This window comes from Lepisosteus oculatus, chromosome 18, assembly GCF_040954835.1.
Source record: "Lepisosteus oculatus isolate fLepOcu1 chromosome 18, fLepOcu1.hap2, whole genome shotgun sequence".
Lineage (NCBI taxonomy): Eukaryota > Metazoa > Chordata > Actinopteri > Semionotiformes > Lepisosteidae > Lepisosteus > Lepisosteus oculatus.
In genome coordinates this window covers 5,127,313-5,138,842 of record NC_090713.1, presented here as the reverse complement: position 1 = coordinate 5,138,842, position 11,530 = coordinate 5,127,313, and positions in this window count along the sequence as shown.

The window sequence follows — 11,530 nt, the reverse complement described above, 5'->3', positions numbered from 1 at the left end:
CAGTCACCCGTTGCTACCCAACGCAGAAACACAGCCACTAACTAGCAAAGAGAGGACATTAGCTAGCCAATATGATAAAGAAATAAATGATTATTTTGTTTATTTCTTTTGCACATTTATTTGAACATTTCCATCGATTGTACAAGCACTTGGAAACTGTCCAACCCCTAGTTCATCAGGCATTTTCTTTTACGCTGCGGGCATTCTCCTGGTCTGGCGCCGGTCTGTGTCTTCTAGGATATAATGCCAGCAAACTCTTGTTTTTATGTCCACTATAACAGACAATCTCCTTTGCTTTTAACCGAGCGTCTAACCCCTCTGATTGGAGAAAAAAGACGTGCTGGTTTGCTATACATACTTTACCAGGAAGAGTATTTCTTTCTATTCGAAATGTGTATTTTAAAAGTTTAAGAAGTAAAAACCTTACAGCATACACAGATTTCTAAACTGATCAGGATCGTTATCTTTGTCTTATCCATAATAATGTTCACCGCTCTGTCCAGCAAATTAATAAACTTTATTTGATATAGCGTTTTAAACGAATAAGTAATTAGATTGCTCATAAACCTAATCACTTTTAAAAGTGGCATCTCAAAGCAATACAGTAGATGTAAACCACAGATTACAAAGTAATACCCAGACAAATGCAAACGCATTTTTAATAAAATGCTTTTATTCATTCAGCAGAGAGAGCGTAAAACCTGGGCGTAACAGCTGTTCCTTTTTCTGATCACTCGCTCTCTAGATAAACGTCTTACCTGTCCTGTTCTTTGTTTTCCTAATTTGCTGATTATGCCTTCTGCGATCCACTCCTGCCCTCACACCTAAAGAAGACTATTTTAAATTTCTTTGCGCGGTCCATTGTGCAATTAACCCTTGTATGTGCTGTCCTTAAGGTGATATCACATAAAGGTGATATGTAAAATCATGTTTTTTATTATTGTTATAGAGAAACATGATCAGATTTTCCCCGGTTCAGAAAAAAAGATCTAAAGTATACTAGTTTGTCACTAGTATACTTTTAATACAGTCTTTGCTGTGCTCTAGAGGATCCTTGTGATATTTCGAGCTCTGGTTGAATGATAAGTATCGCAGTTTAAATAAATTTTGTAGTTGGAAATGATGAAACGCTCTGTTAAAAGCAAGGGAGTTTTTATGTCCGTTGCAGTTTTTTTTAAACTGAGTCAGTGCTGAACTTGTTTGGATTGACCGAGCTCCATTCTGTACCACACAATGATCCCCCCAGAATCTCTGCCCCAGGTGATTTGGTTTCTTTGACAGAGGGTAAAAAACTCTCTCTCTCGCTTGCCCTCCCCCCCTGTGTATTGTCTGTTTTTTTTTTGTGCTGTCCTTTGACAAAACAAGGCTCGCCAGATAATGTGAATCAAAACCTGTTTTTCTAGCTTTTAAAGTCGTGCGATGTGTAAGCGGGAACACATCATTATATCTTACATATGAAAAATACATAATATAGCTCCCAAACAAACACAAACGTGTTTTTAATAAGATCCTTTTATTCACTCATAATCCGACAATTTCAGGAAGACTAAGGGAGGTCTGGCTTTTTTTCTAAAAGTAAAAACCTATGTAATTCATCTGTTGTTCTTCTGTACATTGATGAAGTCTTGTGGTGGGCAGTATATAATAAATTTGCTGCTTTATCAGAAAATACTTTCACAGCTGTGAAAACAAACTTAATGGTTTTGTTTAGAGTATATTGGAAATCAATTGCATTTGTGAGATTTTGTTTTTTTAGTAATTAAAAGGGTAACTATGCACTTGTAGACAGTGTTAGCAATCGTTATGCTAAAAAATAAAGACCCTGTGGAGGGCTCAAGTTGGTGATATCCCCCCTCTGTTGCAGGAAGTCCTTATAAAAAATGTTACAAAAAACGCAAGTCTGTAGACTCAAAAAACCGAAGGCAGGCGAAAGTCATAAAACAAGGTTGGGACAGTTCAATCAAGACAACAAATCCAAATCACAAGGCAGAAACAAGGTCAGAAACTAGTGAGAGTCCAGGAAGCAACGATGGGATCAAAAACGAAAGATAAAAGATGCGCGCACACTAGGGAGCTCTAAAGAGAATCCAAATTAGTGAGCGATGGTAAGGGGAAAGAGGAGGGTTAACATAGTAACGGGAGTGATAGGTGATAGGAAGATCATCTGCGGCATGAGCATCTCTTTAAGTGGGTGCGTGTGGGAATGTGAAGGCGTTTTTAGAGCGGGTGGAATGTGTAACAGACAGCTATGTCTACTATGGATAGATAACAAAGATCTCTCAGGTAGGTTCCAGTGCGTTTTAGAGCTGTGTACTCAATCAGTAAAATCTAAAAATCAGTTTAAATCTTGCTGGCAACCAGTGTAGTGAGGCCAGGACTGGAGTGATGTGGGATGTTGTTTTGCTCCTTGACAGTAACCTGGCTGCTGTGTTTTGCACAACCTGGACTTGACCCAGAACTTGATTGCTGAAGCAAGAGTAAAGAGCATTGCAGTAGTCCAATCATGATGTCTTTCTGTTTTTCAATATTTCTGTGTCTTTAAAAGATAGTTGTGATCTGATTTTAGCAATATTGCTTACCTTGATGAAGCAGACCTGAGCTAGTGTTTTTTTTCACATGAATTAAAGCTAAGATGGGAATCAAAAATCACACCGAACTTCCTCAAAACTGGCCTAATATAAGGGATAGAAGCACGTAGCATGGACCTGATCTGAGATGTGCTTATGCCCTTTGATCACAGCCTCGGTTTTATCATTATTGAGTATGAGAAAATTTGGAGACATCTACCTTTGTAGAACACACAATCTGCTAAAATAATTTGGATCAAAAGAACAATATTACTGAGTATTATCAGTATAACAATGTAAGGAAATATTAGGTTTACCCAGAGGCCCAGAGGAAACATAATAGGTAATAAAATGAATCCCAGAATTGATTCCTATAATCTGTGCATAAGAAACACACAATTGCTAATAGAAACTAAGAACCTAATTTCAGATAAATAAAATAAAAATTCTGTCAAAGCTATACCAGAAATGCCTACCCACCCTTTGAGTTTCTTAATTAAAATGACATGATCAACTGTGTCAAAAGCAGTATTAAGTTCTGAAAGAATTTAAACAGATCCTTCAAGATGATCTCTCTTTACCAATACATCGTTTTCAACCTTAAGGTCTACAATTATTCAACTGCCATATCTAAATTTGGATTTGGATTCTACAAGAGAAGCTGCACAACAGTGCATTTAAAATAAGGTGGGAGATATCAATACAGCCACAGTGTGAAACAACCCCTTCAGTAAGACAGGACAGAAAGAGTTAATTACAGAGACAGGTAGCACAGGCAAGACATCATGAGAAACAGCTGTGCTGAACTTAGAATGTCATAGAGACTATTTGATAAAAAAAGGCTAAGAAATTGTTACATTCAGCTACAGAGACAACAGAACACACACTGGGGGAAGAATTTACAATTCTCTTAATATTGCCCAAAATACATTTAGGATTAAGCTGATTAGTGGGAAACAGTTCAGTAAATTACTTACTTCTTGCAGTTTTAACCTCTTCATTGAAGGTTTTTAAAAGTTCTTTCAAGTGTAAGTAGTGAACTGCTAATCTAGTGTCCTTCTATTTTTGCTCACACTGTCTGCATTACCCTTTAATATTGTATAAATTATCAAGGGCATTTTTAGCAGAGTAATATTTACTAAAAGTTCTAATAGGAGCTACCTAATCAGTTAACAAGCATGAGCTGTTAAAACTGTTAACTAATTCTACACAGTCAGAAGACTTTGAAATTTCTGCAACAAGTTCTCAAAGCAAAAAGCCAGCAGAAATTAGGCAGTGATGTGTGCATTAATGACACAAGACTGATAAGAGTTAGTCCTCTTATTATCTACTAAAGGGGGGAACTGTAAGCTAAACAGTCCACTAACACGGTCTGAGATACCAATATCATTCAATTCCAGACTGTGTAGCTGCAGCCCCAGGATATTAAACCAGGTCCAGAGTAACACCATTCACATGCATCAACCCAAAACATGTTGCACTTAATTAAAGGAGCCAGTGAGATTTAAAAACTCAATAGTAAGGGGATCTGATTGATTATCAAAGTGAATATTAAACTCATCAGAACAACTGATTCTATCACACTTTATTACAAGTGAGGAAAGGACATCTGAGAGCTCCAAGAATAACAATTATACATTACTTTATTATATTTTGGAGGGGAAACGTTAAAACATTCTCATCCTTCTTTAACTAAGATTTAGTTTAAAATCAGTAATAATTAATCAACAATAAAGGTTTTGTTACAAAGAAACCTGGGGAGAAGTAAGATTAACAGAACAGTGACAGTGGACGATGATCTACAGTTCATAGCAATCAGATTACTCAGAATTGCACCAGTGCATGTTGTTCTTGTGCTTTTTAAGAACTGACACAATAGCAACTCTGTTTTGAGCAAGGGAAAGTGAGAGTGAGGGAACTTGTTGAGAAACTAGCCAAATATACTGTATTGCACTTTTCTTCAAAATTCTTAGACTGTCTTTTTGAGCCAAACTGACTGGGGTGCAGACCATCTCTTGCAAAAGATTTCTGCCTTTCCTACAAAGTATCCCAGTTATGCACAAAGTGCTATAAAGAAAAGCCTGCTAAATGTTTCACATCAACAATTAAAAACTGGAATAGGACCAGACAACATAAACTTCTTTCCAAACTGCTTCAGTCTGACACACAAATACTGCTTCGCTGTTTCCAGTTTCTGCAATATAGTGTCTTGTGTGTCGCAATGAATAATAACTGTTGATACGTTACGTTCTGTGAGCACACTGTACTTCAAAATCTTTAACTCTGGTGCCAGGATAATGTTCCTCCAAACATGTTTTCATGTGCGATACAGTGGCCAACAATTAATGACTGTAACATATGAAAAATGAGTATCTATTACAAAACTATGTTTTCAAATTTTAACAATTAGTTCTTAGACACATCTTTTGAAAAGGTATTGAAATTGTATACCAAAATAATTTGAGTTATTAATATTATAAACAAAGTTCCAAAACTAATACGCAGTTGATACACAGCACATTAAGATAGTTAGCTCCAAATCTTAAGTTGTAGCTTTAGGTTATACTTTAAGGTTTAAGATTATTAGTGAGAAACTTTATCCAGCACCTATACATAACTCACAACTGGCAGCCCACTGAAGCTCAGTAGGTGGGAGCCTGGGCAGTACCTGGATGGGAGACCTCCTGGGAAAAGCTACGGTTGCTGCTGGAAGAAGTGTTAGTGGGGCCAGCAGGAGGTGCTCATCCTGCAGTCTGTCCCTGTATAGTGATGGAGACACTAGAATGTACAAAAGGTGCTGTCCTATGGATGAGACATAATACCTAGGTCCTGACTTTCCATGGTCATTAAAAATCCAGGGCATTTCTCAAAAAGAGCAGGGTTGTTATCCCTAGTGTCCTCTCCAATTTTTCTATTGGGGTTTACCAATCACAGCTTCCCAATAATCCCTAATAAGCTCTGAACTTCACTCTGTTCTCCACCTCACCGATAGCTGGTCTGTGGGGAGCGTACTGGTGAACTATGGCTGCCATCACATCATTGTGGTGGAACCTATAAAACGCTTCAAGTGGAGTGTCCGGAAAAACACTGTATAAGTGTAAGGATACTATTATTTTATTGTTGCATTTTTCCAGATGTTCTAAAGCTAAGTAAAGGCTTTTCTGAAGAAGAAGGTTTTGAGTCTGGATTTGAAGGAGTTTAGAGAAGGTGACTCTCTGATATCCTTGGGGAGAGAGTTCCAGAGCTTGGGGGCATAGCAGGAGAAGGCCCTGTCGCCCATACAATGCAGACGGGCTTGGGGGACAGTAAGGAGGGCAGAATTTGAAGAGCGGAGGTTGCGAGGTGGGGAGTAGGGCGATAAAAGTTCAGACAGGTATTGAGGTGCCAAGCCATGTAAAGCCTTATAGGTGAGCATGAGGATTTTAAAGTCAACGCGGAATTTGACCGGAAGCCAGTGCAAGGACTCCAGGATAGGAGTAATGTGAACACTTGCACTAGACCTGGTCAGGATTCTGGCTGCAGAATTTTGGACATACTGCAGCTTGTTCAGAGTAGATTTAGATACCCCAGTGAGTAGAGCATAGCAGTAGTCAATTCTAGGGAATACAAATATGTTGATCAGCTTTTCAGCCACAGTTAATGATAGCATAGGGCGTAGTCTTGCGATATTTCTAAGGTGAAAAAAAGATGTTTTGACAGTATGCTGTACATGTGGGTCGAATGTTAAGCCAGAATCGAATATAACCCCAGGGTTTTTCAATTTTGATTGAAGCTCAAGTACAGAGCCATCTGAGGGGTACCAATAAGCATGACTTCAGTCTTGTCACAGTTAAGATGAAGGAAGTTTTGAGTCATCCAAATTTTTATGTCAGAGATGCAATTAGATAGAATAGAGACAGCCACATCAGTGTCGGGTTTGGTATGGATGAATATTTGAGTATCATCAGAGTAAAAATGAAAGCTGAGGCCATGGGATCTTGAAAGCTGACCAAGTGGGAACTTGTAAATGCTGAAGAGCAAGGGGCCCAGTATTGAGCCCTGGGGGACACCAGACTTGACAAGACCAATTTCAGACCTGTACCCAGTGAGAGAGACAAAATACAGCGAGTTACCGGTAAATACCGCTAGTTACCGTAAATTCTCCTATAATACCGCAAGCAAAATAATAGTATCCTGAATTTCCGCAAGGTGGAGCTAATAAAGCTCAACCTCTCATGTTTGAGCTGTTGCCATCGAAGTCTTTAACGAAGATATTACTAATAGTATTAATAATGAATGACCTTGGACAAGCTGTAAGTGTAAACTCAAAGTATTGCCCTGGTCCACATTCTTTTTTTCATTGACCGTCTTTGTAAAAGTAACACCACAACATTTCGCAATCACGCATTTGTTTCCAATCATGCAAAGTACAGTAATTTTTGAGAATCGATTCACCATACCTTTCACATGCTCATAAAAGAGATTGATTTAGGAACATAAACATATTAACGTATGCAAACTGTACTGTATACAGTATGTACATGTATATTTAATGTCTTAACTGTGCCCGTTTAAGTATTGAATATTTATATGGAATTTTACCATTGAAGGGAAATCTTAGTGCCTGAGCATAAAAGAATAGGAGCATACTGCAACGCGTGTGAAAGCCATAAACTATATTAATTTTGGAACTTAAACATACAGTATATGGCTGGTCTCGGTACTTTAAAGAAAACATACACACCAGTATTTCATTTCTCCCTAAACATTTTAAGCATCGAAGTCTTTAACTAACATTTTGACGCAAGATGACGCACAGGGGCACTCGTGGTCCGTTGGTCTGTCGTAGAAAGATTTACTGTAAACGTCTTTACTGTTCCCGTTGTAGTATTGAATATTCATATGGAATTTTACCACTGAAGGGAATTCTTAGTAGCCAATTACCTCCAGTATGTGTCTTTACCGCGCACTTTGAATGGCTGCATCTGTAAATGAACTGTTTTGGAACATTTTAGCTAAAGGAAATGTTAGGAGTGACTCTAAGCAGAAGACATCTAACGCTTCAAAGGACAGCAAACAGCAATCCCACAATATCTTGATTTTCCAGGTGTCAGACTCCTGCTCCTGAGCAACCTTCCATCCAGCACAGGTGCCACGAATGTTTTCTTTGTTTCAGGATAATAGTCAGCATTATTAATATAGACTTCATTCATTTTCAGCACTTCTGAAACTTATGAATTACAATGTATTTTGTTTAAATAAGGTATTAGGCAGAGGATTCTTAATGAAGACTCAATGTGCTCAGACAAGTGTCTCAAATGATACTGTATAATCCTCTAACAACTGACTGAGGAAAAGCATGAGATTGTAGCAACAAATAGGACAAGAGTAGTCATCAGAAAGGATTATTTTTTTCATCAGTTTTCGTAGATTCTATGCTCATGTTCCAAATAAAAGTCTATCTGTATCCAAAGTCTATATCCAGCATATAGTACAGACAATGTTGACAATGCATGCTTGCATCCTGTATCTCTTGTGTTGTCACTACATTTGATATTCTCTTATGTGTGTAGATGTGAAGAATAAGTGTTCTCATCGTCGTAAACCTTAAAGGTCTCATTTTCACTTGAGCACCCTTCCAAAGTTTATTCCAAACTCTATTCATTACATGGTTATTTATATTTTCTTTTATTTTCATTTTTTTTTGTTCTCTAAAAACAAAATTACAGATACAAAAAGTAAGCAATAATTCCCTAAGAAAGGTAACAAATGAGAATTGGCCATTCAACCCATCTAAAACAGTTGATTTCTTTGATTTCTTGACATAACAACCAGCTGCATAGAATTTTGTTTGGTCACCTCATACCTTTAAAGACATACTGTACAATACAAATAAAATACAGATGCAGCCGTTCAAAATGGGTGGGGTATTTCGCGGTATATCCCGGTGGGCGTGTCGCACCAAAACACAGTATCACGCAGTGTATCGCGTCATTTGACATCATACCGGAAAGTATCCGGAATCACCTTGTAAAACCGCCAGGAGAAGCCAATAAAGCTTAACCTCTCATGTACAGCATTTGAGCTTTTAAATTTAAACTGTGTAATACAGCATGTTAATCATCAGTCATTAAAAAGTTGGTATATTTTATGAAAGCAAGATTGCTCAGTTGGGCAAAAGTACACAACCTACCTTTATCATAAATATTTTAATTATGCAGAAATATTTTATGCATCAAAGCCTTTGCCGAAGATATTACTCATGTAGTGGTTTGATGGGTTTACTGAGACAATTATTAATTGTAGCAGTAATCACGAGGTTGTTCGTTGGGGCTTTTAGAAAATCAATCGTCAGAACAAATAACAACGCACACAAATGGGTTCAATGCATTTATTAATATAAACTGTGCACCAAACATATACTAGTCTGCCTGGATACGAGCGGCAGACCTTACTGTGAGGGTTATCAATATACAAGGTATATAATCTCGAAGAGATGCAAACACAAAGAGATACACAACAGAGAATATATGTCAATATATATATCGTTCGGTTACCAAATCGCTAATCAGTGTTATTACCCACTGTTACTCTAAACTCAGAAGTAGGACGGGCGGAGGAATCTAACTGCGGCGCAGGGCAGTCGTTGCTCCGAGGGGATCTACCAGCAGTCCGGCTGGCTAGTAGAAAGTCTCTATGCACAGAGTGTGACCGCGAGTCCTCACAAGTCACTCTTTTGCCTGGGAAGAAGCTGATTCATTCCCGGTCCAGTGCTGCTTCTGAATAAGCTATTCAGGTTGTCGACGAGGGTCCAACTGTAGGCTGCCGTTGATCAAGCGGAGCATTCACGTTGGTAGAATTCTGAGTACGTACGGGATCCTCGGCCTCGCGCTTAGAACAAAGTCCAAGTCCCTTTGCAGACAACCACAGTTGTCACGTGATTGTCTCTGAGGATGCGCGAAAATGGCCAAGGAGAGCCCCGATCTGAGCTTGCGCTCCCTTTTTGACCAAGACACAGATGTGTGCTGATTGGTTGAGAGTTTGGCGGGCATTGGAGACCCACGTGGTATTACCACGCCCTGCCAGTCCCTGATTGGTTGGTCAAGGTGAGATATAAGTCACTTACTCTTGACACTTAAGAATGCAGTCCAGACGTCCATTTGGCACTCCCTAGACAGATAGGCACAAATGGATGACCATTGATCATGATAGCCAGGCTTAGCTAAGTGCATCCCCGTCTGGTAGCTGTTCCTTATCAAAAGAAAACATCTTAAATCAGCCTGCATGAATACTTTCTCTGTGGCTGAACCACAGATATGGAGGGTGAGATGCGACCTCATTTAGGAAAGCATTCCAACGCTTAATTCTGTCTTATTAACTACACTCATATTATTAATAATGAATGACCTTGGACAAGCTGTAAACTCAAAGTATTACGCCGGTCCACATTATTTGTAACCGTCATTTTAAATGAAAAGACTTTATTTTTTTATCGACAAAAAACATTTCTTTGATCTAACTAACAAGGATGGGACATTAGTTAGCCAATATGATAAAGGAATAAATTACTTTTTTTGTTTATTTCTTTAGCACATTTATTTGAACATTTCCATCAATTGTACAAGCACTGAAAAACTGTCCAATCCCTAGTTCCTCGGGCATTTTCTTTTAGTATAACAGACATAAAAACTCCCTTGCTTTTAACAGAGCGTTTCATCATTTCTAACAACGAAAATTATTTAAACTGCGACACTTATCATTCAACCAGAGCTCAACATATCACAGGGATCCTCAAGAGCACAACAAAGACTGTTTTAAAAGATACTTGTACCAGATACATGAGAATCCAAACTTTTTTATCTACGTCTTTAAAATTGATCACACAGTAACAAGTAAAATTTCAGGGGCGTTCGTATACAAGAGATTATGGTACCGATTCAGAAGGGTTTAATTAATTAATTAAATTAATTTAATTATCTAAATTTCCAAATCTATGTATCTATATAGCTGGTAGTATTACTGTATTTCACTTTCTTTGTAAACACGTTTTGTTAACACCCGAATTGCAGGTGGATTCTGTTTTTTGGTCTGTTATGGTCTGTAGCTCAAATCCTGCTTAACTAAAAATTAGACGCGAGAAGAGTATTATTGGACAATGTTGTGATACTCTGGCGGAATTTTTCTGTAAACTGTTATAGAGGAGACAGGTTGTGTATCGCTTCTTTTGACACTTGTAAAACAAAAACATTCGAATGTTAATTCCAATGTGTTGATGGGTCGTCCCGGCCCCTGGCAGCTGCTGCTCGCCCCCAAAAGGCACTTTAGGGGGTCATACTGATGGTATGGATGCCATACTGAATAATTCCTGCACACAACCATTGCAGCGGAATTTGCATCATTTGGCAGGGCTATGATTCATACAAGTGGTGGTGGATTTGGAGACAAAATGTATTTACATTGGGTTGCTATAAGAGGAGCACTAATAAGCCCAAAGCTCTACTTCTTATTTTACAAAAGAATGCACCTTACAAGCTGGACAGTATGCTTCTCAAAGCGCTTTACAGCATAACAACAACAATAACAACAACAATTTACAAGTTCTGGGAGGAAAAATATGATCAATATTAATAATAATAATAATAAACTTTATTATATATAGCGCCTTTAAAGGTGGCTCCTCAAAGCGCTTAACAGGATAACAACCGATGAAACAACATTGGTTGGGGGTTGAAAATACCTGTGAAACCGGTTTGTTCACAATGTACTGTAGACACAGAGTGTTACACCAATGCATTAGCATGTTAAAGCGATTCCATTGAGAAGCCGGGCACAATAATTGTTTTATTTTGGCACGCCCTCTTTTTAAATCCCTGGCCAAATACGAAGACAGTATGTACAGTTATAATTCAAACTGAATTAAAAACTACTCCTATTTGGCATTTTAGTTATGGAGGTGGAAAGACGCCCCCCCCCCATCTCTGGGT